This window comes from Drosophila willistoni, unplaced genomic scaffold, assembly GCF_018902025.1.
Source record: "Drosophila willistoni isolate 14030-0811.24 unplaced genomic scaffold, UCI_dwil_1.1 Seg209, whole genome shotgun sequence".
In the NCBI taxonomy this organism is placed as follows: Eukaryota; Metazoa; Arthropoda; class Insecta; order Diptera; family Drosophilidae; genus Drosophila; species Drosophila willistoni.
The window spans coordinates 372,866-398,951 of NW_025814176.1; the positions used below are offsets into that span (position 1 = coordinate 372,866).

At 35.3% G+C, this 26,086-nt stretch overlaps 1 protein-coding gene across 1 annotated transcript in view; it reads left to right on the forward strand.

The window, feature by feature from the left end:
* Nucleotides 1–1,543: 1,543 nt before the first annotated feature.
* Nucleotides 1,544–26,086, forward strand: part of LOC124461123 — a 201,113-nt gene continuing 176,570 nt past the window's right edge. The window contains exon 1 of the mRNA XM_047012681.1: nt 1,544–1,649. The gene's annotated coding sequence lies outside the window, so the exon portion shown is untranslated. The remainder of the gene's footprint in view (nt 1,650–26,086) is intronic.

Sequence of the window (26,086 nt, forward strand, 5' to 3'; positions counted from 1 at the left end):
TAATGTATTAATACTATTACCAAACGCAAAATGAACTATTTAGATATTTACTATTTACATATATATATATATTAACTAGCAACTAATCCAAATGCAGTTACTTATCTATGTATGTATATATATTATACGTATGTATTTAGATGTAAGTACTACGATGCAGATATCTCAATGTTATGGTCTCAACCAGTCATACTTCTCAAAGTATGACTTTCATTATACCCTTGCATAATGTAAAATCAATTTGGTTTATTCCCTTGCAAAAAGGGTATGCTAATTTTGGTCAGAAGTGTGCAACAAATAGAAGGAAGCATCTCCGACCATATAAAGTGTATATATTCTTGATTAACACGACGACACGAGATGTCCGTCCGTCCGTATGTCCGTCTGTCCGTCTGGATCAGCGCAAACTCCTCCTAGACCGTAAGAGATACAGAGCTGAAATTTGTATATAGTGCACAGGTAGTATATAACTTGCAAGGGTATACAAACTTTGACGCGGTCGAAGTAAGCCCCGGCCCTCTGGTAGTGAGTTTAGTACACCTATAAACGACAGTGCCAAATTTGATCATGATCGGGTGACTATAGCATATAGCTCTTTAGGAACGATCGGTCGAAAACAGTGACTTTGATCAATTACTTCGTTATTCCTATGCTAAGATTGAAGGCCGTTCTTTCGCCTTTTTAGATAAAACGTTTTTCCACTTTGATGACTTTGATTGGCTATAGGTTAGGAAAGAGTTACCAAAAAAGTTGGAAGGGTATACAAACTTTGACTTGGTCGAAGTTAGCCCCGGCCCTCTGGTTTTTATTTGCAATCTATCCTAAATGGACAATAAGCAAAAAGTTTTTAAACGTAATCATGAAATGGGGGTGGAGTCACCGGTCCGTCTCTGGTCTAAATGGCAGGTCAAGTGGGTGACTTCTTTTCAGACGTCTAATCTGCATACTGTTGTCCAGCAGTTTGAGGTCCACTGCACTAAGATGGGAAAGTGGTCAGTCTCTAAGTAAACTATTTTTTAAGCTCTCTGTATTTTAGATTTTATATTCGTTGAAAAATGACACGTTGAAAGTTATGGTTTGGATTAAAAACATTGAACAATAATTTAAATTACTTTTCTACTTACACCAACCTTTGAATGCGTTTCGCACCCAGAGCCAAAATCATAGTTGCTGTTGTAAATGGAGGGTATTTTTGTCGTCGTTGCCGCCTGCAAAGCGAATTTTACCTTGTTGTTGTATGCATACATTCGTTGAGTCCGTCAACCATGTTTCGTTTTTCAGTCAGTCATTTATTAAGCTTTAGACGTTTAATATCCAATCACGCGCGCCCGATAAAAAAGTTTTTCTGTGCATAGTTTTACCATTATATTAAATATGTATGTACATACATAAATCAAACTGCGGCTAGGCCGAAAAAGTCATACTATGAATCAATGATATACATACATACATATGTACATAAACATAAACATACGTACATGTATTTGGATTCATTGAAAAATTGTTCTTGTTTTTTTATAAAAAGCAATATATTCATATGTATATACATATGTATGTAGCTATGTACGCTTAAAATATTTCATAAAAATTCAGTGCGATTACTCGGGCCTAATTATTATCTATAATACTTGATGAAATTTGCATTACAGGTAAAAATAAACCAATTTAGTTAAAATACGTACACATATGTACATACATAAAAGTAAGATTGAGTTATGTATGTATATTCACGTTTTAATATGTACATATGTATATACCTACATATGTATGTATGTGTATACATATATCTACATACATATGTATGAACTTATGTACACATATGTACATGCGTATGTACCTACATATTCCTGATTCTACAACATAACTACGAAACTCCACAATATGAAAAAGAAATCTTTTTGTTTTATGTATGTACATACATGTATGTATGTATGTTTATAAATGTTTGCATATGTATATAGATATGTATGTATATACATATGTATGTATGTATATTTCTGTCTGAATATTATTTTAAGAATTAATAAGTGGGCGTTGATGAACTGAAAATAAAATAAACCATGGTATTTTTCAGTTAATATTTTTAGTTTTACATTAATATACATATTTATGTATGTATGTACATAATTACATACACAAGTTATGGTCAATATTACATATACATGTACATATACATAATTCTAATTTTATGCGATTTTACAATAATGTTAAAAGTTTAATGTTTATTTATATGTAGTTTTTTAAAGTTTACTTTGGCTGTGGAATCGGAGTACCTCAGTACGATTAGTACAACTAAGGGAAACTGTATACCATATAAGTACATATTTCCAATTTAATCTTAGCGTCTGCTTAGAGATAAATTGAACTAATGATTCTCGTTCATATATGTATGTACATATATGCTTATTTTTTTCATTGACGGTATTACAAAATAAGTCAGATGTTTGAAACGCAGATGAGACGTTTCCGACCCCATTATGTATACATACATATGTATATTCTTGATCAGCAGGAGAAGCTGAGCCGTCCGTACGTCCGTCCGTCCGTCCGATTTCACAGTTATTAATGCAATTCAATAACCTGGGTAAGATACCAAGACTCGAAACGAAAGAAAGGGTATTATTTTTACCAAATTTACTAATGAGATAGATTTGCCTGTAATACATTATATCCTGAAAATTCAATAATAACGGATAAATAAAACACAAGTTATAGTTCTAATGCATCGGCTATGCTTGAACGCTGCCGACAGCGCTGTAAGTAGCCTACTACATCATTGCTCAAACTCAACAGAAAAGGCACACATACTGCATGTGTATGCGTGGCCCTGATATATGTATACATACATTCATCCGATGTCGCTTTGAAATTTCAAACGTAAAGGCGACATTATCGATGGAATATTTGCGAATTGTCCCAAAGACAAATGAAAACTTCATTTAATTTATCTTTTTAGCATGTTTTAGTTTTCATTCAATAACATATTCACCTAAATTTCATTATTTATATTTACAGTTGCGAGCAAAAAAAATAGTATCGCTTTCATGCAAGAGAATGTTCTGATCTGTTTACCTCTAAGTACCGTTATCAGTAATGTCTTACACAAGTCCGTTACATTGTAATCTCATTTGATGACTTAACTTTTTTGGTACTTCATTTTTAAGCTTAATTGCCAAACTTAGAGCGAGCAAAATAATAGTAGTAAATTTTTCTTTGCAGGAAACTTAAACAATTGCTAGAAGGTTGTTTTTTTTTACTCTATGTCATGTGTTAAGTGTTCGCAACATAAGATTCATTAAAGTATTCCGATTTGCAGATTTAAATGGGCCGGGGTAAGCACATGACTTTTGAGAAGAGGATTCAGATCAGAAACATTATAGCTGGAGAGCTGCAGTTTCAAATGCATTAAAAGGTGAATAAATATCAGAAAAAATATCTCGTCCAAATTAGAAATAAGAATAGTGCGAGCCTAAAGGCTTCGTCCGTTTGCATTTGCAAGAGTTAACTGAAGAAGAACATAAAATAATGGATTGAATACTCCGAATTCCACCTAAAGTAGCAAAACCTTGTATCGAAAATACAGGAGCCCCGATAACATGCTATTATTTTTTTTCTCGCAGCTGTACATGTTTTTGGCACATGTCAAACAATTACTCAGCACATCCGCACATTCCGTAATATAATTTTGGACCGTAATAGAATAAGTTTTAGACTTACTCAAATTTTTTTAAACATCTAAAAATTTATTGCATTTAGCTAGCTTTCCATTACGAAAATCAATGGCAAATGCAAATAGCAACAAAAAGTGCAAAGCAAAAACAAAAACCAGAGGGCCTGGGCTAATGTTAACGTTTATATAGTCTTGCATTTTTATACCCTTGCAAAAAGGGTATATTAATTTTGGTCAAAAGTGTGCAACGCATAGAAGGAAGCATCTCCGACCATATAAAGTATATATATTCTTGATCAGCACGACGAGACGAGTTCAAATAGCCATGTCCGCCCGTCTGTCACGAACTTTAATATTAGAGAGTTTATTACGCCTGTAAACGACTGTGCCAAATTTGATCAAGATCGGGTGACTATATCATATAGCTCCTATAGGAACGATCGGTTGAATACAGTGACTTTTGTCAATAACTTCGTTACTTTTGAAGCAATGTCATGCTACTATATCATATAGCTTCCATAGGAACAATCGGTGGTGAACAGTGACTTTGATCAATATCTTCGTTATTTCCTAAGCCGTTCTTTCGCAAATATTAGACCTTTTACACAAAAAACTTGCAAGGGTATACAAACTTTGACGCGGTCAAAGTTAGCCCGGCCCTCTGGTTTTGATGTATTTCAGTATGTCCTTTATGTTATGGTTGTCTTTGGTTAAAAGTGATTCTTTGGCTGCGTTTTTTGCAGCGTTGTCTGCTTTCTCGTTTCCTGCGATTCCTGCATTCCCTGGTATCCAGAGTACTTTGAATTTTGGTAATGTTTTTTGTAAGGTGTTACGTATATATGAGCTGTAATATTCACTGTTGTTTATGATTCTTGTCGCGTCTATAGCGAATGAGGAATCCGAGCATATGCAATATTTTCCCCATTTTTGTTTTAAAAAATGTCTATTGCTTCTGCGATTGCGATTATTTCGGCAGAGAAGACAGATGTGTAGTGTGGCAAAAGATTTCCTCTTTTAAAATTGGAATACCAAATGAATATTTCTCAGCTATGGTAGACCCTAATTTTTGACCGAGGGCCTAGCTGTACACGAGTATGCGTCCAATAAGCGCTCCCGTCCATTGCCTGTCCACCTTCCTAATTCATCTTCTGCTTCAAAAAACAAATAATGTCTAGTCTTTGCATAAAATATCAAAATGTAAGAGGACTTCTTACCAAGCTCTCGAAACTGTTCTGTGATAGCCAAACCTTTTCGGCTGATATATTAGCTTGTTCTTGGCTCAACTCCTCTGTTTTGGATAACGAAATTCTTTCTAATAACTTTAATTCTTATAGGCTTGATCGTGTTGGTCGTCATGGCGGTGGAGTGCTCATTGCTGTCAACTCGAATCTGTGCTCAAGTGTTGTGCCGATTGATCTGCCCTTAGGTGTTGATTTTATTTGCATTGAAGTTACATGTTCTAACTTTAGCTTATATATTTCTTGTTCATATATTCCTCCAGCTTCTGATATCATGACCTATATGCACCATGCTGATGCTTTCCAACCTATTTTTAGTCGTCTTGAAGATCGTGATTCCCTTATAGTTTTAGGTAATCTTAACTTGCCTAATATTTCTACGCTTCTTGATGATAATCTATCTTTCTTAATTCCTTCATCTCAACATGTTTTTCTTGATAGCCTACTGGAAAGTCCGCTATGTCAGTTGAATTCTTTACTTAACTCTTCTAAAAGAATCTTCGATCTTGTCTTTGTCTCGGATCCCACTGTTAGTTCTGTATCTCAAACACAGCCCCTTGTGAAGCCTGAAGATCCTTATCACCCTACCATTGAAGTTATTATTTCTTACAACTCCGTTACTAATTAATTTAATAACATCTCAGTTTCTCATCGTAGATGTTTTCGTAAAACAAATTTCAATCTTCTTAACAACCTTATTTCCTCTTTTGATTGGTTATATTTATTTGGGTGCTGTGATATAGATTGTGCAGTAAATTTTTTCTACTCTGCTCTGCTCATTCTCTAATTGATAAATGCGTTCCTTTTGTGAATGTCTCTACCGTTTCCAGTGCGCCAGTCTGGTTCACACGTAGGCTGTGTAATATCCGTAACATTAAATCGAGATAGTTTACAAGGTTTAAAAAAACTGGTTCGCGACTCGACTATGCAAATTATTGTATAGCCAAATCTCAATTTTGTCTTTTAAATAGTCAATGCTCCAATAATTATATCGTTCGCTGTAAGGTTGAATTCTATAAGAACCCCAAAAGATTTTACAACTTTGTTAATTCCTAAAGACGCTCTAATTTACTACCTTCCACCTTCAGACTTAATGACCAGACTGCTAATAATGATTCAGATATTGCAGATCTGTTTGCTAATTTCATTCAGTCGACTTATTCTACTACTATTTCGGATCCCACACCCTATCCCTCTTCAATCCCACATTTAAATTGTATGTTTTTTCCTAGTATTACTGAAGACTGTATTATCTCTAGCTTGTCATCTATGACGTCTTCCTTCGTTCCCGGTCCTGATAATATACCTAGTTGCATCCCTAATAAAATTATTACGTCTTCCCTTCAACACCTATCCAGATCCACTATTTCTCCTTGTCAGCATGGCTTCATGAAAGGTCGTTCGTCGCTTACCAACCTTTTAGAATTGACCACCCTTGTACATCACGGCTTTCGTAAAAAGTGTCAAACTGATGTTGTTTATACTGACTTTAGTAAGGCTTTCGATGCGGTTGATCATTCTATGGTTCTTACGAAACTTAACATTATGGGCTTTTCCGAAACTGTAGGCTTGGTCAAAATCCTATATTTTTGGCAGAACCCAAAAGGTGTCTTTTCGTTCCTCAATATCTAAAACTGTTCGAGTTACCTCAGATGCCCGCCAATGCAGTCATCTGGGCCCACTGTTATTTACCCTGTTTATTAATGATTTGCCCTTGGCCTTGGCTCATTCACGCGTGCTCATGCGAGCGGATGACGTCAAGATTTGTTATTCCTATAATGATCCTTCTTTCCAACAGTACTTATAATCAGATCTCGATGCGTTCTGTGATTGGTGACACGTTAATAAATTACACCATCGTTTAAAGACTTAGGCGTTATGTTTGACCCAAAACTTTCATTTAATGTTCATATTTCTTCAATTGTCAATAGAGCATGCAGCCTTCTTGGCTTCATTAAACGTTGGGCCAAAGAATTTGATGATCCTTATGTAACAAAGGATTTATACACTTCGTTAGTTCGCCCTACTCTTGAATATTGCTCGCCAGTGTGGAACCCTCAATATGAGTTTCTCCATCATAGTATTGAATCGGTTCAGAAGCAATTCCTTAAGTTCGCGTTACTCTGTTTTAATTGGGACCCGAGTCTTCGCCTACCTTCTTATTCTGACAGACTTCTTCTTATTAATCCTTCTTCACTTTACAACCGTAGGCTTGTATTTGTAATTCTCTTTCTCCATAAACTAGTCAACGGTGAAGACATTTCTTCTAATTTACTAGATACGCTATATTTTTGTGTTCCCTCACGTCGGACCAGAAACTTTTTTCCTATTCACCTTAGTAAATGTCTAACTAACTACTCTCTTCACGAACCTTTTCGTGTTCTTTGCCAATCTTTTGACAACCCTTCTCAGCTTATCTCTCCTCATCCTTCTGTCACTTTTCTTCGCGTTATACTTTTCAATCATCTACAACGAAACCGCTGAATATGTTTTTGGACTTGGATTGCTTGCAACTCATCCCTGACCACATTGGGTGACACTCTAGCGCCGCCACTAGCTAACGGCTAGTTCTGCCCTTATGGATCGCGTAGCAAAATACGTTCATACGTATATTTTGCATGTTTCTAATCCGATTTCTATAAAATTTGGTAGAAATAGATAAGATTAATTAGTCTGCCAAATTTGATTGGAATAATTAAATGAAGGAAGTAAGTCGTCTTGCCGACTTAGGTATACCATACACCAGTAAAGCAAATATTTCAACTTTATTAAAAAAATGCATTTTCACATGCTTCTTACAAGCATATCTTAGTATCTCGCTTACTCAATCATACGAGCACCCTAGCGCCCCCACCAGCCAACGGCCAACTCCGGCCTTATGGAAAAACGTTTACATGCATAACTCGACTGTTTTTTGTCCGATTTTGATCAAATATTTTGCTAGATATTAGTATTAAATTTAAATGTGCCAAATTTGATTGCATAAGGTAAAAAAATACGGGAGATAATCAAGTTTTTCAAATTACGGGGGCGGAAAAGGGCGTGGCAAAAATTTGAAATAAACTTGATCACTCTACATACTACACGAGTCTCCATACCAAATTTAGTGGCTCTAGCTCTTACAGTCTCCGCGATCTAGGTGTTCATACGGATAGACGGACGGACGGACGGACGGACAGACGGACATGGCTAGATCGACTCGGTTGTTGATCCTGATCAAGAATATATATACTTTGTGGGGTCGGAGATGCTTCCTTCTGCCTGTTACATACATTTTGGCGACTTTAGTATACCATTTCACCCTATAGGTGTATGGTATAAAAATTGCAAGAGCCAATCGGTTTTTTCTAAATTATGGAGGCGGAAGTATTGAAATATATATATTCTGCGCGCAAACTAAGCCAGTATACATACTAAATTTGGTGACTTTAGCTTTGTTAGTTTTCGAGAAAATCAGTCTTGTTTAATTTTCGGGGGCGGAAATGGGCGTGACAAATTTTTTAAATAGTCAATATCTGCGCATCTATTAAGCTAGCTTACATACTAAATTTAATGTCAGTAGCTTTCATAGTTTTTAAGAAAATCTGTTTTATGTAAATTCCGGGGGCGGAAGGGGTCGTGGCAAAGCTCTAAATACTCTCGCTGTCACTGTTGTTTTTATACCCTTGAAGAGGGTATTATAAAATTGGTCAGATGTTTATAACGCACAGAAGGAGACGTTTCCGAACCCATTAAGTATATATATTCTTGATCAGCATGAGAAGCTGAGTCGATCTAGCCATGTCCGTCTGGCCGTCCGTCCGTCCGTCCGTCTATCCGTATGAACACCTAGATCGCGGAGACTATAAGAGCTAGAGCCACCAAATTTGGTATGCAGTCTCGTGTAGTATGTACGCTTATCGAGTTTGTTTCAAATTTTTGCCACGCCCCCTTCCGCCCCCGGAATTTACAAAAAACAGATTTTCTTAAAAACTATGTAAGCTACCGACATTAAATTTGGTATGTAAGCTAGATGAATAGACGCGCAGATATTGAATTTTTAAAAATTTTGCCACGCCCATTTCCGCCCCCGAAAATTAAACAAAACTGATTTTCTCGAAAACTAACAAAGCTAAAGTCACCAAATTTAGTATGTATATTGGCTTAGTATGCGCGCAGAATACATATATTTTAATATGTTGCCACGCCCACTTCCGCCTCCATAATTTAGAAAAAACCGATTGGCTCTTGCAATTTTTTGACCATCGTGATCAAATTTGGCAGACTAATAAATCTTATCTATTTCAACCAAACTACCAAATTTTATTGAAATCAAGAAACATACAAAATATGCGTATGAACGTATTTTGCTACGCGATCCATAAGGGCAGAATTGGCCGTTGGCTAGTGGCGGCGCTAGAGTGCTCGTGTGTTTGTATAGTGAGCGAGATAGCATATGGTATGAGCATAATAAAACAATTTAATAGACATACATTTGGTTTTCTAAATTTTAAATATGTTTCACCTGGTGTATGGTATACCCAAGTCGGCGAGACGACTTACTTACTTCATTTATATCTTTTTAATTTTGTATTCTCAACCGTTTTTTGTAAAAAGGTTTGTTTGTTATTTTTTTTTGTTATTATTGTTTCGGATTACGGTTATTTTTGAAGTGCACAGCAGTTGCACGTCTTATCTCCAAGAGGTTCAGAGTGGAACTGAATAAAGAAGTTATTCTTGGCCAATTTCTATTTTGCTCAAATGGGAAATATACAAGTTTTGTTGCTAATTTTCTTTTCAGCAGCCGATCAGGTTTTGATGACAACATTAGATTAGGGGTAGGCACAAAGAGAGCCAACGAAAATAGTCAATAGATGTGTGTGCTTTACACCAGAGCCCGTCACAAAAAGAGCACTAAAAGTATGTAGGTGTATGTGTTTTTTTTTTCTTTTTTTTGTATAGGGGGGAAAGCATTGAAAGCCGAAAAGTGTGGGACTTAGTATCGACCTTGGTTAGGGGTCACCTCACCGCACTAAAACCTACCCTCCTTCCGTATCCCTCTCTCGGAACCAACGCTGAAGTTATTACTTCACTAGTAGTTGTATGTGTATACGTGCTTGTGTGCGTATGTTGCTTTAAACTGTGCAAAATCAAAATTCGGCTCAAATCACGAAAACGAGCGCAGCCGATAGTCCGTCCGTCTTGTCGTCCGTCCGTCTGTCCGTATGAACACCTAGATCTCGGAGACTGTAAAAGCTAGAGCCACCGTAGCCAATATACGTAAATGCATTTGTTATTATAATTTTAAAATATTTAATTTACTGGTGTATGGTATACCTAAGTCGGCGAGACGACTTACTTAATTCATTTCATGTTTGTTTTTTTTTGTGTGATTATATAGTGGCTTTTTATACCATACACCCATAGGGTGAAATGGTATATTAAAGTCGCCAAAATGTATGTAACAGGCAGAAGGAAGCATCTCCGACCCCACAAAGTATATATATTCTTGATCAGGATCAACAACCGAGTCGATCTAGCCATGTCCGTCTGTCCGTCCGTCCGTCCGTCCGTCCGTCCGTCCGTCCGTCTGTCCGTCTGTCCGTCTGTCCGTATGAACACCTAGATCTCGGAGACTATAAGAGCTAGAGCCACCAAATTTTTTCTGTAGACTCGTGTAGTATGTAGAGTGATCAAGTTTATTTCAAATTTTTGCCACGCCCCTTTCCGCCCCCGCAATTTAAAAAAAGCGTTTATCTCAAAAACTATTCTAGCTAGAGACACCATATTTGGTATGTATATTCGCTTAGTAAATGCACACATTTTGTATGTATTTATTTGCCACGCCCTTTTCCGCCCCCGTAATTTGAAAAACTTGATTATCTCCCGTATTTTTTTACCTTATGCAATCAAATTTGGCACACTTAAATTTAATACTAATATCTAGCAAAATACCAAATTTGATCAAAATCGGACAAAAAACAGTCGAGTTATGCATATAAACGTTTTTCCATAAGGCCGGAGTTGGCCGTTGGCTGGTGGGGGCGCTAGGGTGCTCGTATGATTGAGTGAGCGAGTTACTAAGATATGCTTGTAAGGAGCATGTGAAAATGCATTTGTTTAATAAAGTTGAAATATTTGCTTTACTGGTGTATGGTATACCTAAGTCGGCGAGACGACTTACTTACTTCATTTATCTACGTATATACAGGCTTTCAAAGAAGATGGATAAAAGCGGGCATATCGAAATTGAAAGGGATAGAGTGAGAGCTTGAAGGCTTTTGAGCACAGGAAAGTTATAATATAGTTAGGTAAGATATAAAAGACCGACAAATATCAACTTTGTATAGGAGCTATATGATTGAGGCCGAAAAAATAAGTGATGTGAAGATTCTAAGTATTCATGTTGTGAATAATAAAGATTATTTCGTTATAGACGTAAGAGCAAGCACTAGCCTGTGTAGTGAGAGGTATTCAAATTGATATCCAATTATCAATGCGAATTATTTTAGACGATGAAAGTCTGTGTATTGTGTATTGAGTGGTGTATTGAGAATAAGCTGGTCCAAAGAACATGTATGGAATAGAGCTAGAGCTATCGACAGTGGCGCCATTCGATATTTTCGGTGATTTGAGAGCAAAAATTCAATACTGTCAATATTGCTACAATATTAAGTGTGCTGTCGATAGTGCTTTTTAACCTATATTGATAGGGTTCAACAAAATTTGGAAAAATTGACAAAAATTTTAAATCATTTGCAAATGTAATATTTTGTATCAACAAAATAAGTAAAATTAAATTCATTTGTAATGGTCACAGGGGATAAAAGAAACAAAAATAGAGTCCAAAATAAATATTTAAAAAAAAATTAAATACAATAAGTTTCATTTTTCAAAAAATTTAGCTTAACCTACAAATAACAAAAATTATACTTTTTCAGCCAGGGGGTCTGACACCCTTCCAAAATTAAAATCTATTTTTTTATACCCTTGCAAAAAGGGTATATTAAGTTTGGTCAAAAGTGTGCAACGCATAGAAGGAAGCATCTCCGACCATATGAAGTATATATATTCTTGATCAGCACGACGAGACGACTTCAAATAGCCATGTCCTTCCGTCCGTCCGTCTGGATGAACGCAAACTCCTCCTAGACCGTAAGAGCTACAGAGCTGAAATTTTTATACCATACACCCATAGGGTGAAATGGTATATTAAAGTCGCCAAAATGTATGTAACAGGCAGATGGAAGCATCTCCGACCCCACAAAGTATATATATTCTTGATCAGGATCAAAAACCGAGTCGATCTAGCCATGTCCGTCTGTCCGTCCGTCCGTCCGTCCGTCCGTCCGTCCGTCCGTCCGTCCGTCCGTCCGTATGAACACCTAGATCTCGGAGACTATAAGAGCTAGAGCCACCAAATTTGGTATGCAGTCTCGTGTAGTATGTACGCTTATCGAGTTTGTTTATAATTTTTGCCACGCCCCCTTCCGCCCCCGGAATTTACATAAATCTGATTTTCTTAAAAACTATGAAAGCTACCGACATTAAATTTGGTATGTAAGCTAGCTTAATAAACACGCAGATATTGACTATTTAAAAATTTTGCCACGCCCATTTCCGCCCCTGAAAATTAAACAAAACTGATTTTCTCGAAAACTTTTTAGTATGTGTACTGGCTTAGTATCTACGCAGCATATATATATTTTAATATGTTGCCACGCCCACTTCCGCCTCCATAATTTAGAAAAAACCGATTGGCTCTTGCAATTTTTTGACCATTGCAATCAAATTTGGCAGACTAATTACTATTATATATTTCTACCGCCCACTTCCGCCTCCATAATTTAGAAAAAACCGATTGGCTCTTGCAATTTTTTGACCATTGCAATCAAATTTGGCAGACTAATAAATCTTCTCTTATTCTATCAAACTACCAAATTTGATTGAAATCGGACTAGAAACATGCAAAATATACGTACGAACGTATTTTGCTACGCGATCCATACGGGTAGAATTGGCCGTTGGCTAGTGGCGGCGCTAGAGTGCTCGTGTGTTTGTAGAGTGAGCGAGATAGCAAATGGTACGAGGCATGTTAAAACAATTTAGTAGACATACATTTGGTTTTCGAAATTTTAAATATTTGTTTCACCTGGTGTATGGTATACCCAAGTCGGCGAGACGACTTACTTACTTCATTTTTTTTTTTGACCGCGTCAAAGTTTGTATACCCTTTCAACTTTTTTGGTAACTCCTTCCTTACCTATAGGCATCAAAGTGGAAAAACGTTTTATCTCAAAAGGCTAATGTTTTCGAAAGAACGACCTACAATCTTACCATAGAAAATAACAAAGATATTGATCAAAGTCACTGTTTTCCACCGATTGTTCCTATGGGAGCTATATGATATAGTCACCCGATCTTGATCAAGTTCGGCATAGTTATTTATATGTGTAATAAACTCATTAATATTAAATATCACGACAATAGCTTAGCAAATAACGAAGTTATTGAGAAAAGTCACTGTTCGTGACTTTACCGTTTGTATGAGAGCTATATGACATAGTGGTCCGATTCGGCTGAATCCGAAATATACAACCTATGCACTATATACAAGACTACATGCAGAATTTCAATTCTGTAGCTCTAACGGTCTAGGAGGAGTTTGCGTTGATCCAGACTGACGCACATACAGATCATGCTGATCAAGAATATATAATTAAATATCTGGTCTTTCCAAAGGGGAAAAAAAAAGATATTGTTTTTGTTGAGTTAAAAGAGGGACTTTATTCAATGAATGAATACTTAAAACTAAAGTACAAAAATGTGTTATAGTAATATTTATAGGCTAAATTTGTGAGCCCTTTAGTGGCGTGATCGATATTGATGCGATTTGATTGGCCCGAATTTTAATGCTGAATTAGCGTTCTCACGCTTTTCATTTTTAGGGGGACAAATATTATTGCAAGTTTTCAATTGTTTCTGAATAAACATTATTGCAAGTGTCCAAGTGTTTATAAAAAAATCGGATGTTTACTTTAAAGTTATAAGTTTAAGGGGGCGAAAAATTTATAAGTTATTGAGTATTGACGTTGGATATATGACTCCCCCATCCTAAAAAAAATAGCATGTCCTAAGGCGGACACATTGGGATATAGCGAGAGGTTTTTCTAAGCTGTAAAGATTGGAGTGTCAATTTTGTTTATAATTTGGGACTCAATTTTTTCAACAATTGGGGTTTCGATTATTTCTGTGGGACCACGATTGTTATTTGATCGAAAATGCTTAATTATTAATTTTTATGGCATTGCCTTAAACTCATAGATTAAGTATGTAATCAAACTTATTATAGTAAGTATAAAAGTGGTTAATGTAATAGTTTGAAATGCAGTATAATATTTCGTATGTTCGTTAATTATCTCTTTTGTTTTGAAAGGAAATAGGTTCTAGCCTGGTGATGTTGTTTGTTACATAAATGCTTTGGCTATAGTCAAGCAATGAATTTATTATTGATATTTCGTTTAGTTGTAAGGCACACTCGTAAATTTTTATTATGTCATTGCCTTCTATTATTAAGTCACTGTTTACGCAATTTTGATTAAGTTTAGTTTTTGGTAAATTCCATGTTACAATTATGTTTGGTTCAATGTAATTAGTTTGAAAATTCGTATATGTTTAAGTGTATTTACAAGTGGTTGGAATTTGATTTAAAATGCCTGTTATACATTCGTTAGTTTCTATTTATTTTGTATTTTTATTGAACAAAGTGTTGTTGTTAAAATAGTATTTATCGTATGAATTTTCTGTCAAAATATTTTTATTCTCATCTGGATAAGGAAGTATCTCAAAGATAGGGGTTTTTATTATTTCTAGAGGAATGTTTGAAATGACAAATATCTCGGTTGAATTCGCTTTAAGCCAGGTGGATGTTTATACCATACACCCATAGGGTGAAATGGTATATTAAAGTCGCCAAAATTTATGTAACAGGCAGAAGGAAGCATCTCCGACCCCACAAAGTGTATATATTCGTGATCAGGATCAACAACCGAGTCGATCTAGCCATGTCCGTCTGTCCCTCCGTCCGTCCGTCCGTCCGTCCGTCCGTCTGTCCGTATGAACACCTAGATCTCGGAGACTGTAGAGCTAGAGCCACCAAATTTGGTATGTAGACTCGTGTAGTATGTAATGTGATCAAGTTTATTGCAAATTTTTGCCACGCCCCCCGCAATTTTGTCACGCCCTTTCCGCCCCCATAATTTGAAAAAACTCGTTTATCTCCCGTATCTCCATTTTGGCATACTTAAATTTGATACTAATATCTAGCAAAATACAAAATTTGATCAAAATCGGACAAAAAACAGTCGAGTTATGCATATAAACGTTTTTCCATAAGGCCGGAGTATGCCGTTGGCTGGTGGGGGCGCTAGGGTGCTCGTATGATTGAGTGAGCGAGATACTAAGATATGCTTGTAAGAAGCATGTGAAAATGCATTTGTTTAATAAAGTTGAAATATTTGCTTTACTGGTGTATGGTATACCTAAGTCGGCGAGACGACTTACTTACTTTATTTTGTATTCAATAGTTTTTCGGAATTAACATGATTTGAGTGATTATGTTTTAAAAGTTTTTGGGTTGAAAATTCCTAGTGAGCTGCATGCCCATTTCTATGTCTTCAATGTATTCTGTGAAGTGCTCAAAATTAAAGATTAGAACTTCTAATTTTACTGATTTTTCCTTTTCTTCCTTGAGGTTGTTTAGTACTTCTAAATTTTTATTAATAGTGTCTATTACGTAATTTAATTCGTTTGCATGTACGCCATTGCTTTCAAGATTATTTATTTTTTCTTCTAATTCGTCTTTATCGTCCTGATCAAGAGTACCAAAAAGATATTTGTATATTGAACCAATTCCGTTAATTAGTCCTCGTTTGTTACGTTTTACAATTTGTATTCCATTAATTTCCCTACTTAGTTTTTCTGTTAAGTATTGAATATGGATTATGTCTTTAAATTCCTGTTCTTGTAGCATTAAATTGTTATATGTAATGTCTATTGGCGTTAAATTTACTTTTAAATAATGATATTCAAAGTTTGTCGGTAAGTCCATTGTTCCTGTCGTAATTATTAAGTAACCGTGCTTTTACTGGGTTTATGTCAATGGATTGACTGCATGTTGATTTTAATGTTAAGAATAGCATAATGCACAAAAAAGTCATCTTGAGTTGTTGACCTGTAATACATCAATTGTCGTATTTGCTTTTTTTAACTTTCTTTTTCTTTTTGTATTTCGATTTGTAGTGTGTGACCTTTTGTCCTCTTTCTTTCTTCAAAATGTTTCTCATCTACCTGATTTATTTCTCCTGTCTTTTTGAATGGATTTTTGGTTCTTGACTTTACTAATGGTGCTTGTTTAATCGATTTCGAAGTCGTGTCTATTTTTATTTAAATTGTTTATTTGATATATTTCATTCGTTTGGGTATTATAGTCGGGTGATCCTGCATAGATAAAAATGTCCGCTGGTGTTCGGTTAATTGTTTTATGTTTCGTCTTATGGTTGTATATGTAGAGAATTTTTTCAAATTTGATTAATTTATCTTCGATGTCATTTATAATTTCTAACTTTACATTTCCTTCTTGTAGACAATTTTTTAGTGCTATACACAGAGATGCTGAATCTTTGTCTGATTTTATTTCAATTGGTTTGCCCATTTCAGTGAATACTTTCATAATTGCTCTCTTGGCTTCTAACCAATCTCTAGATTTATTGTAAATTGTCGATCATGTAAAAGTCCATGACGTATTTTTCTCTGATATTAAAAGTTTCTGGTGTTATTTGAAAAGTTAGTTTTGTATTTCTATTTTCTGTGTTTGCGATATTGCATACTGAGCATTCGTTAATAATGTTTTGTAATAGATTTTGAAAATCGGGGTAATAATATTTATCTTTAAACAAAGTAATCGATTTTTCGATTCCTGGATGTTATTTGCGTTCGATCGTATTATTTCAATAAAGGCTTGTTGAAATATGGGATAATCTTGTTCATTATGTTATTTTTATGTTTGCTTTATAAAAATAGGTTGATGTTTCTGCATTGTCTTCTGAACCTCTAATGAATTCTAATTGCCTGTTGAAGTAATTAATGGGTTTTTCTAATATTGGAATGTAATTTCCATTATCTTCATGAGCACTATGTATTGTAGCTGCGGTGCTGTCAGTTGATCCTAAAAAGTTTTCATCTGTTTTAATTCTGGAAAGGGCATCTGCTTCGTGATTTTCTTTGCCGGGTAAATATTTAATTTTGTAATCAAACTCATTTAGTTTTATTCTCCATCGTTTAAGTTTCATATTTGGTTCTTTTACATTGCTGAGCCATACTAAAGGCTATGAATGCTTTTAGGAAAGCTTAGAATTTCGAACTTTCTACCGAAAAGGTATGGTCTGAAAGACTTTGTTGCCCATACTATTAGGTCTATGATCCTGTGAGATGAACGCAACTAGAGCTATATTGCTAGCATCTGTGGTTAGGAAAAATGGTTTTTTTAAATCGGGGTATGCAAGTATGGGGTCGTTCATAAGAAGATATTTTAATTTTTCAAAGGATGAAATATAATGTGGGTCGTTTTATTTTATGATTTTATTTGGGTTAGGTTTTATACCCTCTGTTGTTATTATATGACCAAGGAATTCTGTTTCTTTTTTCATAAATTCGCTTTCGTCGAGTTAGAGTTTAAGTTTAGCTTCTCTTAGTTTGTTAAATACCTTTCTGGGTGATAGTATGTGTTCCTTTAATGAAGTGGAGAACACAATAATGTCATCCAGATAAATAAGACAATCCTTATAAATAAGGTCTTCCAAAAGATTATTCATGCATCTTTGGAATGTTGACGGGGCATTTTTAAGATTCGTAATGGCCATGTTTAGTTGAGAAAGCTGTTTTTGCAATAGATTTAGGATCCATTTGAATTTGATGAAATCCCTTAGCTAAATCAATGGTGGTAAGTTATTGGCATTTTCCCAGTTTGTCGAGAATTTCATCTACGACTGGGAATTTGTCATCTATTGTGACATCATTTAAATTTCGGTAGTCAATGACTAATCTGAATTTTTGTTTGTTGGAAGCATCTCCTTTTTTTGGAACGTTCCAATGGGTGAACAGTAGTGTGAGTTCGATTTTCGAACGATACCCTGTTCGATCATTTTATTTTTTCGTTTGTTGATTTCTATATCAAATGTTTGGCGATATTTGTATGGACGTTTATAAATTGGGTACTCATGTTTTGTATAAATATAGTGTTTTATTGTACTCGTGAAAGTTAAATGTTCACCTTCGCGGTACTGAATGTCACTGTCACAATCCTTTTTTAACTTTTTGTGTTTCTTCGTTGTTTAAATGGTCAAGTCTATACTCATTGCTTTCTATTATTTCATTTGTGTCTGGGTCCCTCTTTGTGGGTGGATCCAAACTTTCTATGTTATGTTCTTCTTCTATTTCTTTAATATCTCTGAAATAAAATGTATAGTTTTCTAGTTTTGCGTATTCTTTTTCATAATTTATTTGGGCTTTACAGGCTTTTAGGAAAGTTCTGCCTATCAACATGTCGTATTTATTTGAAAATTTATGGATATATAATTTTAGTTCTGTTGGACAAAGTTTGCTGTGTGCTGGGTGATAGGGACTTGTCCCTATCTCTTCTTCCGATTGTTCCGAGGCATTCTGATGAAAATTTTCTGATGGGTCCATTTTGCATTCCACTATTACTTTCTCTTTGCCTTTTTGTAGGCCGGTTTGCTACATTATTTTTTGGATAGTTATTTTGCTGTTGATAATTCATTGGATTTTGAGCCCCGTCAATATTTAATTTTTGTTGAAATTCTTGGAAAAGTTTTTGGTTTTGTGTTGTATCGGATTGTTTTGTTTGAGACGGAATTGTACTATTGGGTACAAAAAATTTTCCACTTTTTTGATTTTGATTTTGGCTTTAATTTGATTTTCTGATTTCTGTTATACTATTCTGGTATAACCCTTCTCTTTGAGCTTTTTGTTTCAGCTTGCTAACTGTGGTTATATCATATCTAGCTAACGTCATAAATAATCTATCGGGTAATTTTTATACCATACACCCATAGGGTGAAATGGTATATTAAAGTCGCCAAAATGTATGTAACAGGCAGAAGGAAGCATCTCCGACCCCACAAAGTATATATATTCTTGATCAGGATCAAAAACTGAGTCGATCTAGCCATGTCCGTCTGTCCGTCCGTCCGTCCGTCCGTCCGTCCGTCCGTCCGTCCGTCCGTCCGTCCGTCCGTATGAACACCTAGATCTCGGAGACTATAAGAGCTAGAGCCACCAAATTTGGTACGCAGTCTCGTGTAGTATGTACGCTTACCGAGTTTGTTTCAAATTTTTGCCACGCCCCCTTCCGCCCCCGTGATTTACATAAAACTGGTTTTCTTAAAAAGTATGGCAGATAGAGACATCAAATTTGGGTTATATACTTGTTTAGTTAGCGCGCAGAAAATAGTTGTTCCAACTTTTCGCCACGCCCCCTTCCGCCCCCGGAATTTACATAACTCTGATTTGCTTAAAAACTATGAAAGCTACCGACATTAAATTTGTTATGTAAGGTAGCTTAATAGACGCGCAGATATTGACTATTTAAAAATTTTGCCACGCCCATTTCCGCCCCCGAAAATTAAACAAAACTGATTTTCTCGAAAACTAACAAAGCTAATGTCACCAAATTTAGTATGTATATTGGCTTAGTATGTGCGCAGAATACATATATTTTAATATGTTGCCACGCCCACTTCCGCCTCCATAATTTAGAAAAAACCGATTGGCTCTTGCAATTTTTTGACCATTGCAATCAAATTTGGCAGACTAATTACTATTATATATTTCTACCGCCCACTTCCGCCTCCATAATTTAGAAAAAACCGATTGGCTCTTGCAATTTTTTGACCATTGCAATCAAATTTGGCAGACTAATTACTATTATATATTTCTACCAAACTACCAAATTTTATTAAAATCGGAGTAGAAACATGCAAAATATACGAATGAACGTATTTTGCTACGGGATTCATAAGGGCAGAATTGGCCGTTGGCTAGTGGCGGCGCTAGAGTGCTCGTGTGTTTGTAGAGTGCGCTCAGCACTGGTTATGAGGCATGTTAAAACAATTTAATAGACATACATTTGGTTTTCGAAATTTTAAATATTTGTTTCACCTGGTGTATGGTATACCCAAGTCGGCGAGACGACTTACTTACTTCATTTGTTTATTACATCTTTTACAGTGTTATTTAAAGCATTTATATAAAGAGTAGTGTTATTTGCATCGTTTTCCAGAATAAGCTTGTTTTTGATAATACAGGATTTGTCTTCTAATTCTGTTACAAACTTACGAAGGTTTCCTGTATAGTTGTTGTTGTAGAGGCGTCGAAGAAGTTCCTCACATGGAGTCTGCGTCTTCAATTCATCGATAAGGAATGATCTTAGTTCCGGCCAAGTGTTGGCTTGTCCAATTTGCGAAAGCCGCTGTGCCTTTCCAGTGAGCTGCATCTCGATTGCGCTGAACAATATGTTATGTAGCCTTATGTCATGGGTGGGATATAGGTGCATGATAAAATCAATCCTCCTTATGAATGATGTCAGATCCTCTGGTGCTCCATCATAGTTTGCCACCTGTCTTAACGAAGACAGTGCTTGATTTAGGTGGACTTCGGTGAGTTTTACGGCCATTTTTGTTTCTTAGTGGTGTTTTATTTTGTTCGCACACAAGTTGGCGTTTTGTTCCACAATTGGAGTTAATGGTTGTAACACACACAGTTGGTATTTCCGCACAAAGTTCGCGTTTTTGTTCCACAATTGGACTTTTATGGTTGTAACAGACACAGTTGATGTTTCCGCACACAGTTGGCGTAAGTATTTTTCACTGTTGTAGACTTTTGAGCGTTCCCGTAAGTTCTTGATGTCGGATCGGAGTTTTATAGTGATTCTATGTGTCACACGGATAGAATAACAAGTTAACTTTAAAAGATCCTACCGACTGCGCCAATTATATATCTGGTATTTCCAGATAGGAAAAAAAAGATATTGTTTTTGTTGAGTTAAAAGACGGGACTTTATTCAATGAATGAATACTTAAAACTAAAGTACAAAAATGTCTTATAGTAATATTTATAGGCTAAATTTGTGAGCCCGTTAGTGGCGTGATCGATATTGATGCGATTTGAATGACCCGAATTTTAATGCTGAATTAGCGTTCTCATGCTTTTGATTTTTAGGGGGACAATTATTATTGCAAGTTTTCAATTGTTTCTGAATAAAACGGATCTTATTGGCCTGTGTTTTAATTATGAGTTAGCATTCACACGCTTTGATTTCGAGGGGGACAATTGTTATTGCAAGTGTCCAAGTGTTTATAAAAAAATCAGATGTTTACTTTAAGGTTATAAACTTATTAGGGGGCGAAAAATGTATAAGTTATTAAGTATTGACGTTGCATATATGACTATATACACTTTATATAGTCGGAGATGTTTCCTTTTATGCATTGCACACTTCTGACCAAAATTAGCATACCCTTTTTGCAAGGGTATAATAACGAATGTTTTCTTTTTAATTTGAGATCACGCGTTTTCCCAAAAAGCTGCCAAAACTTTACATCTTCAATTTTGGGTGGAAGGTCGCGGATGTCATTTTTATTATAGATTTAAAAACATTGACAAAAAGTACGAAAATGTACCCCTTAAATAAAAAAACAAATTTTGAGGATTCATTAATTACATTCTGCGCAAATTATTCCCAAGAAAACACCTTCATTTTCGCCCTCAGAGGGTGTCAAACCCCCTTAAGTTATATAAATATTTAACAATTAATAACAAAATTTAACTTTTAGTTTAACTTATTTTGATTTTGTTTAAATTAAAATTCCATTAATGTGTCTTAGTCTTCAGACTTTTAAATTTACTTAAAAAAGTGTCACTTTCTAATACGGACGATGGACAAATTAAGCCAGGACAAGAGAAGGCCAAACCTGTCACCAAGTTTCAAGTACCTATATCATATATAATATCAGTTCAAGCATTTTAAAGCTTTTTTTTTTAATTTCATCAAGGGGTATTAAATTATTGCCGGACCACTGACTGATCTTTTGCGTAAAAACGTTACTTTTCGAATGGATGCGTTCAAGGATTTTGAAAAATTAAAAATTGCACTCACCTTCGAACCAGTAATTAAACATATGATCGAAATGCCAAAACAGAAATTTACACATTTGGAGCAGCATTGTTGCAATTGCAAATGGCCAGCTGCATCCAGCTGTTCTGCAAAAAATCTTCTAATGCTAAGTCTCGACAGCATTGTTACATTTTAGAAGCAAAAGCCGTATATCTCTGCCTGACAAAAATTTCGGCAATATGGTTTGGGCTCAAGTTCAAGGTTGTAACAGATTGCGCAGTAAATTTTAAGCAGACAATTTGTCAGAAGGATGTACCTTGAAAGGTGGCACATTGAATTGTTTATTTGCAGGATTTTGATTTTGTTGTGGAGCAAAGAACTAGAGAGGGGCGGTCTTTTATATTAAACGCTTGGCGGTAGTGAACTTTTGACTGTCTCCGAACGAATGGAAAAAGAAATCATTTTTGGAGCCCACAATGATCACTATTTTTCCCCTCCTCCGCAAATTTCAGTTGTGGGACGATCGATCGCTTGATCCAAAAAAGGTCGCATTATAACCCGTCATTAAACTCGAGACACACAAAGAGCTCTAAGATCGCATTTTGGTAGGCTATATTTGGATAATAAATTTACAAGGGGAACTTCTGTTAGACTTATCCAATTAGTACATATCATCCCAAATATTTGGGATTATATAATTTTTGAACTCTATAAATAAATAAATTTTTGTTCGTTAAGAAAATTTTATAAAAACATTGATACATTTTTTAATTTTGATCGATGTTAACTAAAATAGGTTCCGAAATAAATTAGCTTATGGTGTGCAATTCGTTTATTTCAATTAATTAACATAATTTTAAAATTTTTAGTTATAAAAGCGAGAAGCTAGGGTGGGGCGAAATGGCGAACTTGTAAAAATCTAAATATGGCTCTTTTAAGTCATAACTAAATTTGAATAAAAGTCCAATTTGATAAAAATAGTACCAGTATCAGACGGATCAGAATACTGTATCATATAGTTCAAACACAAACGCAGAAATTAACAGTCATAATGAAAGTCTAAACAAATCAACATCGTTGGTGATACAAAGAATTACAATACATACTCATGTAGATTATATGTGTTTTTGTGTCCCAGTGTATCAAATGGTCGCAAGAATTTGTTTTTTTACTTAAATTATAAAACAAATCAACTACGTGCGCTAGTTAAAATTTCAAAATTTTTAACTGTAACGACTTTACGCGCTACTCTTCTGAAGTCGATCAAACGATAAATAAATAATACTGGGATAACGATTAATGATCTATCGTTTTTATACCCTTGCAAAAGGGTATATTAATTTTGCTCAGAAGTGTGCAACGCATAGAAGGAAACATCTGCGACCATATAAAGTATATATATTCTTGATCAGCATGATGAGACGAGACCTAGACCTCCTCCTAGACCTTTGGAGCTACAGAGTTTAAATTTTGAATGTAGGCTTGTAGATACTGCAGGGGTTGTATATCTCGGATTCAGCCGGATCGGACCACTATATCATATAGCTTCCATACAATCGGCAAAGTCACGACAGTGACGTTTCTTAATAACTTTGTTATTTTCTGAGCTATTGTCGCTATTGTAAAATTTAATATTGGTGAGTTTATTACACATATAAACGCCTGTGCCAAATTTGATCAAGATCGGGTGACTATGTCATATAGCTCCCATGGGAACGATCCGCCGAAAACAGTGACTTTTCTCAATATCTTCGTTATTTTCTATGGTAAGATTTTAGGTCGTTCTTTCGCAAACATTAGCCTTTTGAGATAAAACTTTTTCCACTTTAATGGCTATAGGTAAGGAAAAAGTTACCAAAAAAGTTGCAAGGGTATACAAACTTTGACGCGGTCGAAGTTAGCCCCGGTCATCTGTTTTTTTTTTTTTTTTTTTTTTTTTTTTTTTTTTTTTGAGGTGGCAACTCGTTTCCTTATTTTTTTTTTCTAAGCTTTGTCTTATTTTAACACGGAGGAGAAAAGTTTTGAAAAAGAAAAGCTGTGTCCTTAAATTTGGTTATGAATTCTAGCAGGTATGTAGGGTATTTAAATTTTTACTCCACCGTCATCTGCATCTTATTCTATATAATAGATTGGTCTCATCCCATTTTCTGGCCAAAATTTCTGGTATCTTTCGTTTGTGAGGATTATTTTTTTGGAAAACTGGCGAGTTTTCAAATACCTATTTCTGGTGCCCGGAGCACGTGCAGACGAACTTTGGGTCAGACATTCCTACGACAAATGCCTACCATACACCGGCAGCGCCACAAAGTTTTGTGTTGGTGCTTGCGGTGCGCCAAAAATGTCTCACTTTTCCCGAAGATTGCCCTAACCCCCGGTAAACAAAATTTTTCGCACAGCAAGGCATTCAAGGCCTTAACTAACATCCTGCCTGCTGGTGACCCAGACAAAGCTTGGGCTTAAGCCAAATTCTGGATGCTATTGTATGCTGTTTACTGGTACAATATCTCGCTCTATACAAGTGACAACCTCGAAAACTCTAGAATATTTTTTTGTTGAGAAAAGCGTTGTTTTGTCGCCCACAAAATATGAAATCAACCTAAAGTCACGCTAAGGTTATTTTAAATAATTCAAGTGCAACGGTATATAAAGTCACTGTAAAAACCAAAGTGGGAGAGAAACTGAGTTTAGTGGTGGAGCGCAAAGAAGAAATCATCATAAAATGTAAATACCTTCCTACCGAACACTTTTAAAGTATGGAGTAAGTGCCTAGGCGACCAAGTTTTTACAAACTATGAGTTGATGTTAGTCAATTGATACTCTGATTTGTTGATTAATTTCTGCTTCAGCGTTATATGATCAACCAAATAATGAAAATAATTTTTGTAAATGATGATTGAATTGAAGCAAAATGAAAAGTAATAAGTAATTGTTGTACAGCTTAAAGTTTTAAACTAACCCTAATCGTAAAAAAAAGTGAAACAAAAGAAAAAAATAAATTAGGATAAAAAAAAATAATTGGATTTCTTTGCCATTCATTTGATACCTTTTTTTTATTTAATACCTTCTATAATATAGTTAATATCATATAACTGGTAAGCTTTCTTTTTATACTACTAGTTTTAGGTCCCCTTATTGTATAGTTTAAATTATGTACCTTCAGTACTATTGTTCTTCAAGCCCGCAAAGTTTGAATTTCTAAATGTTTAGTTATATAAGACTAACAGTTTAAATCCATTTGCATATATTTTGTTAAAATTGAATATGTAAGAAAAGCAAATGCTTCATCTGAAGTTATAATGAATTTGAATATGATTATAAGCTTTATAATTTATTTCCCTGGGTACGTGAGTTGAATTGCGTTCGGTTTTAAAACGGAATCTTTACAAACGACAAAGTTTCATGGTTGGGAGGGTATAAAACTGATAAGGTCCATTTACAACTTTGACTTCAGTAACAGCTAGCTTATGAACGAAAGAATTTCTTTCTTTGGTTTATTATTATTACGAATTAATTGCTGTGTTCGTAAGTACTTTTTATACCCTTGCAAAAAGGGTATATTAATTTTGGTCAAAAGTGTGCAACGCATAGAAGGAAGCATCTCCGACCATATAAAGTATATATATTCTTGATCAGCACGACGAGACGAGTTCAAATAGCCATGTCCGTCCGTCCGTCCGTCCGTCCGTCCGTCCGTCTGGATCAACGCAAACTCCTCCTAGACCGTAAGAGCTACAGAGCTGAAATTTTGCATGTAGGCTTGTATATACTGCAGGCGTTGTATATCTCGGATTCAGCCGGATCGGACCACTATATCATATAGCTCCCATACAAACCGCAAAGTCACGAACAGTGACTTTTCTCAATAACTTCGTTATTTTCTGAGCTATTGCCGTGAAATTAATATTGGTGAGTTAATTACACATATAAACGACTATGCCAAATTTGATCAAGATCGGGTGACTATATCATATAGCTCCCATAGGAACGATCTTTCGAAAACAGTGACTT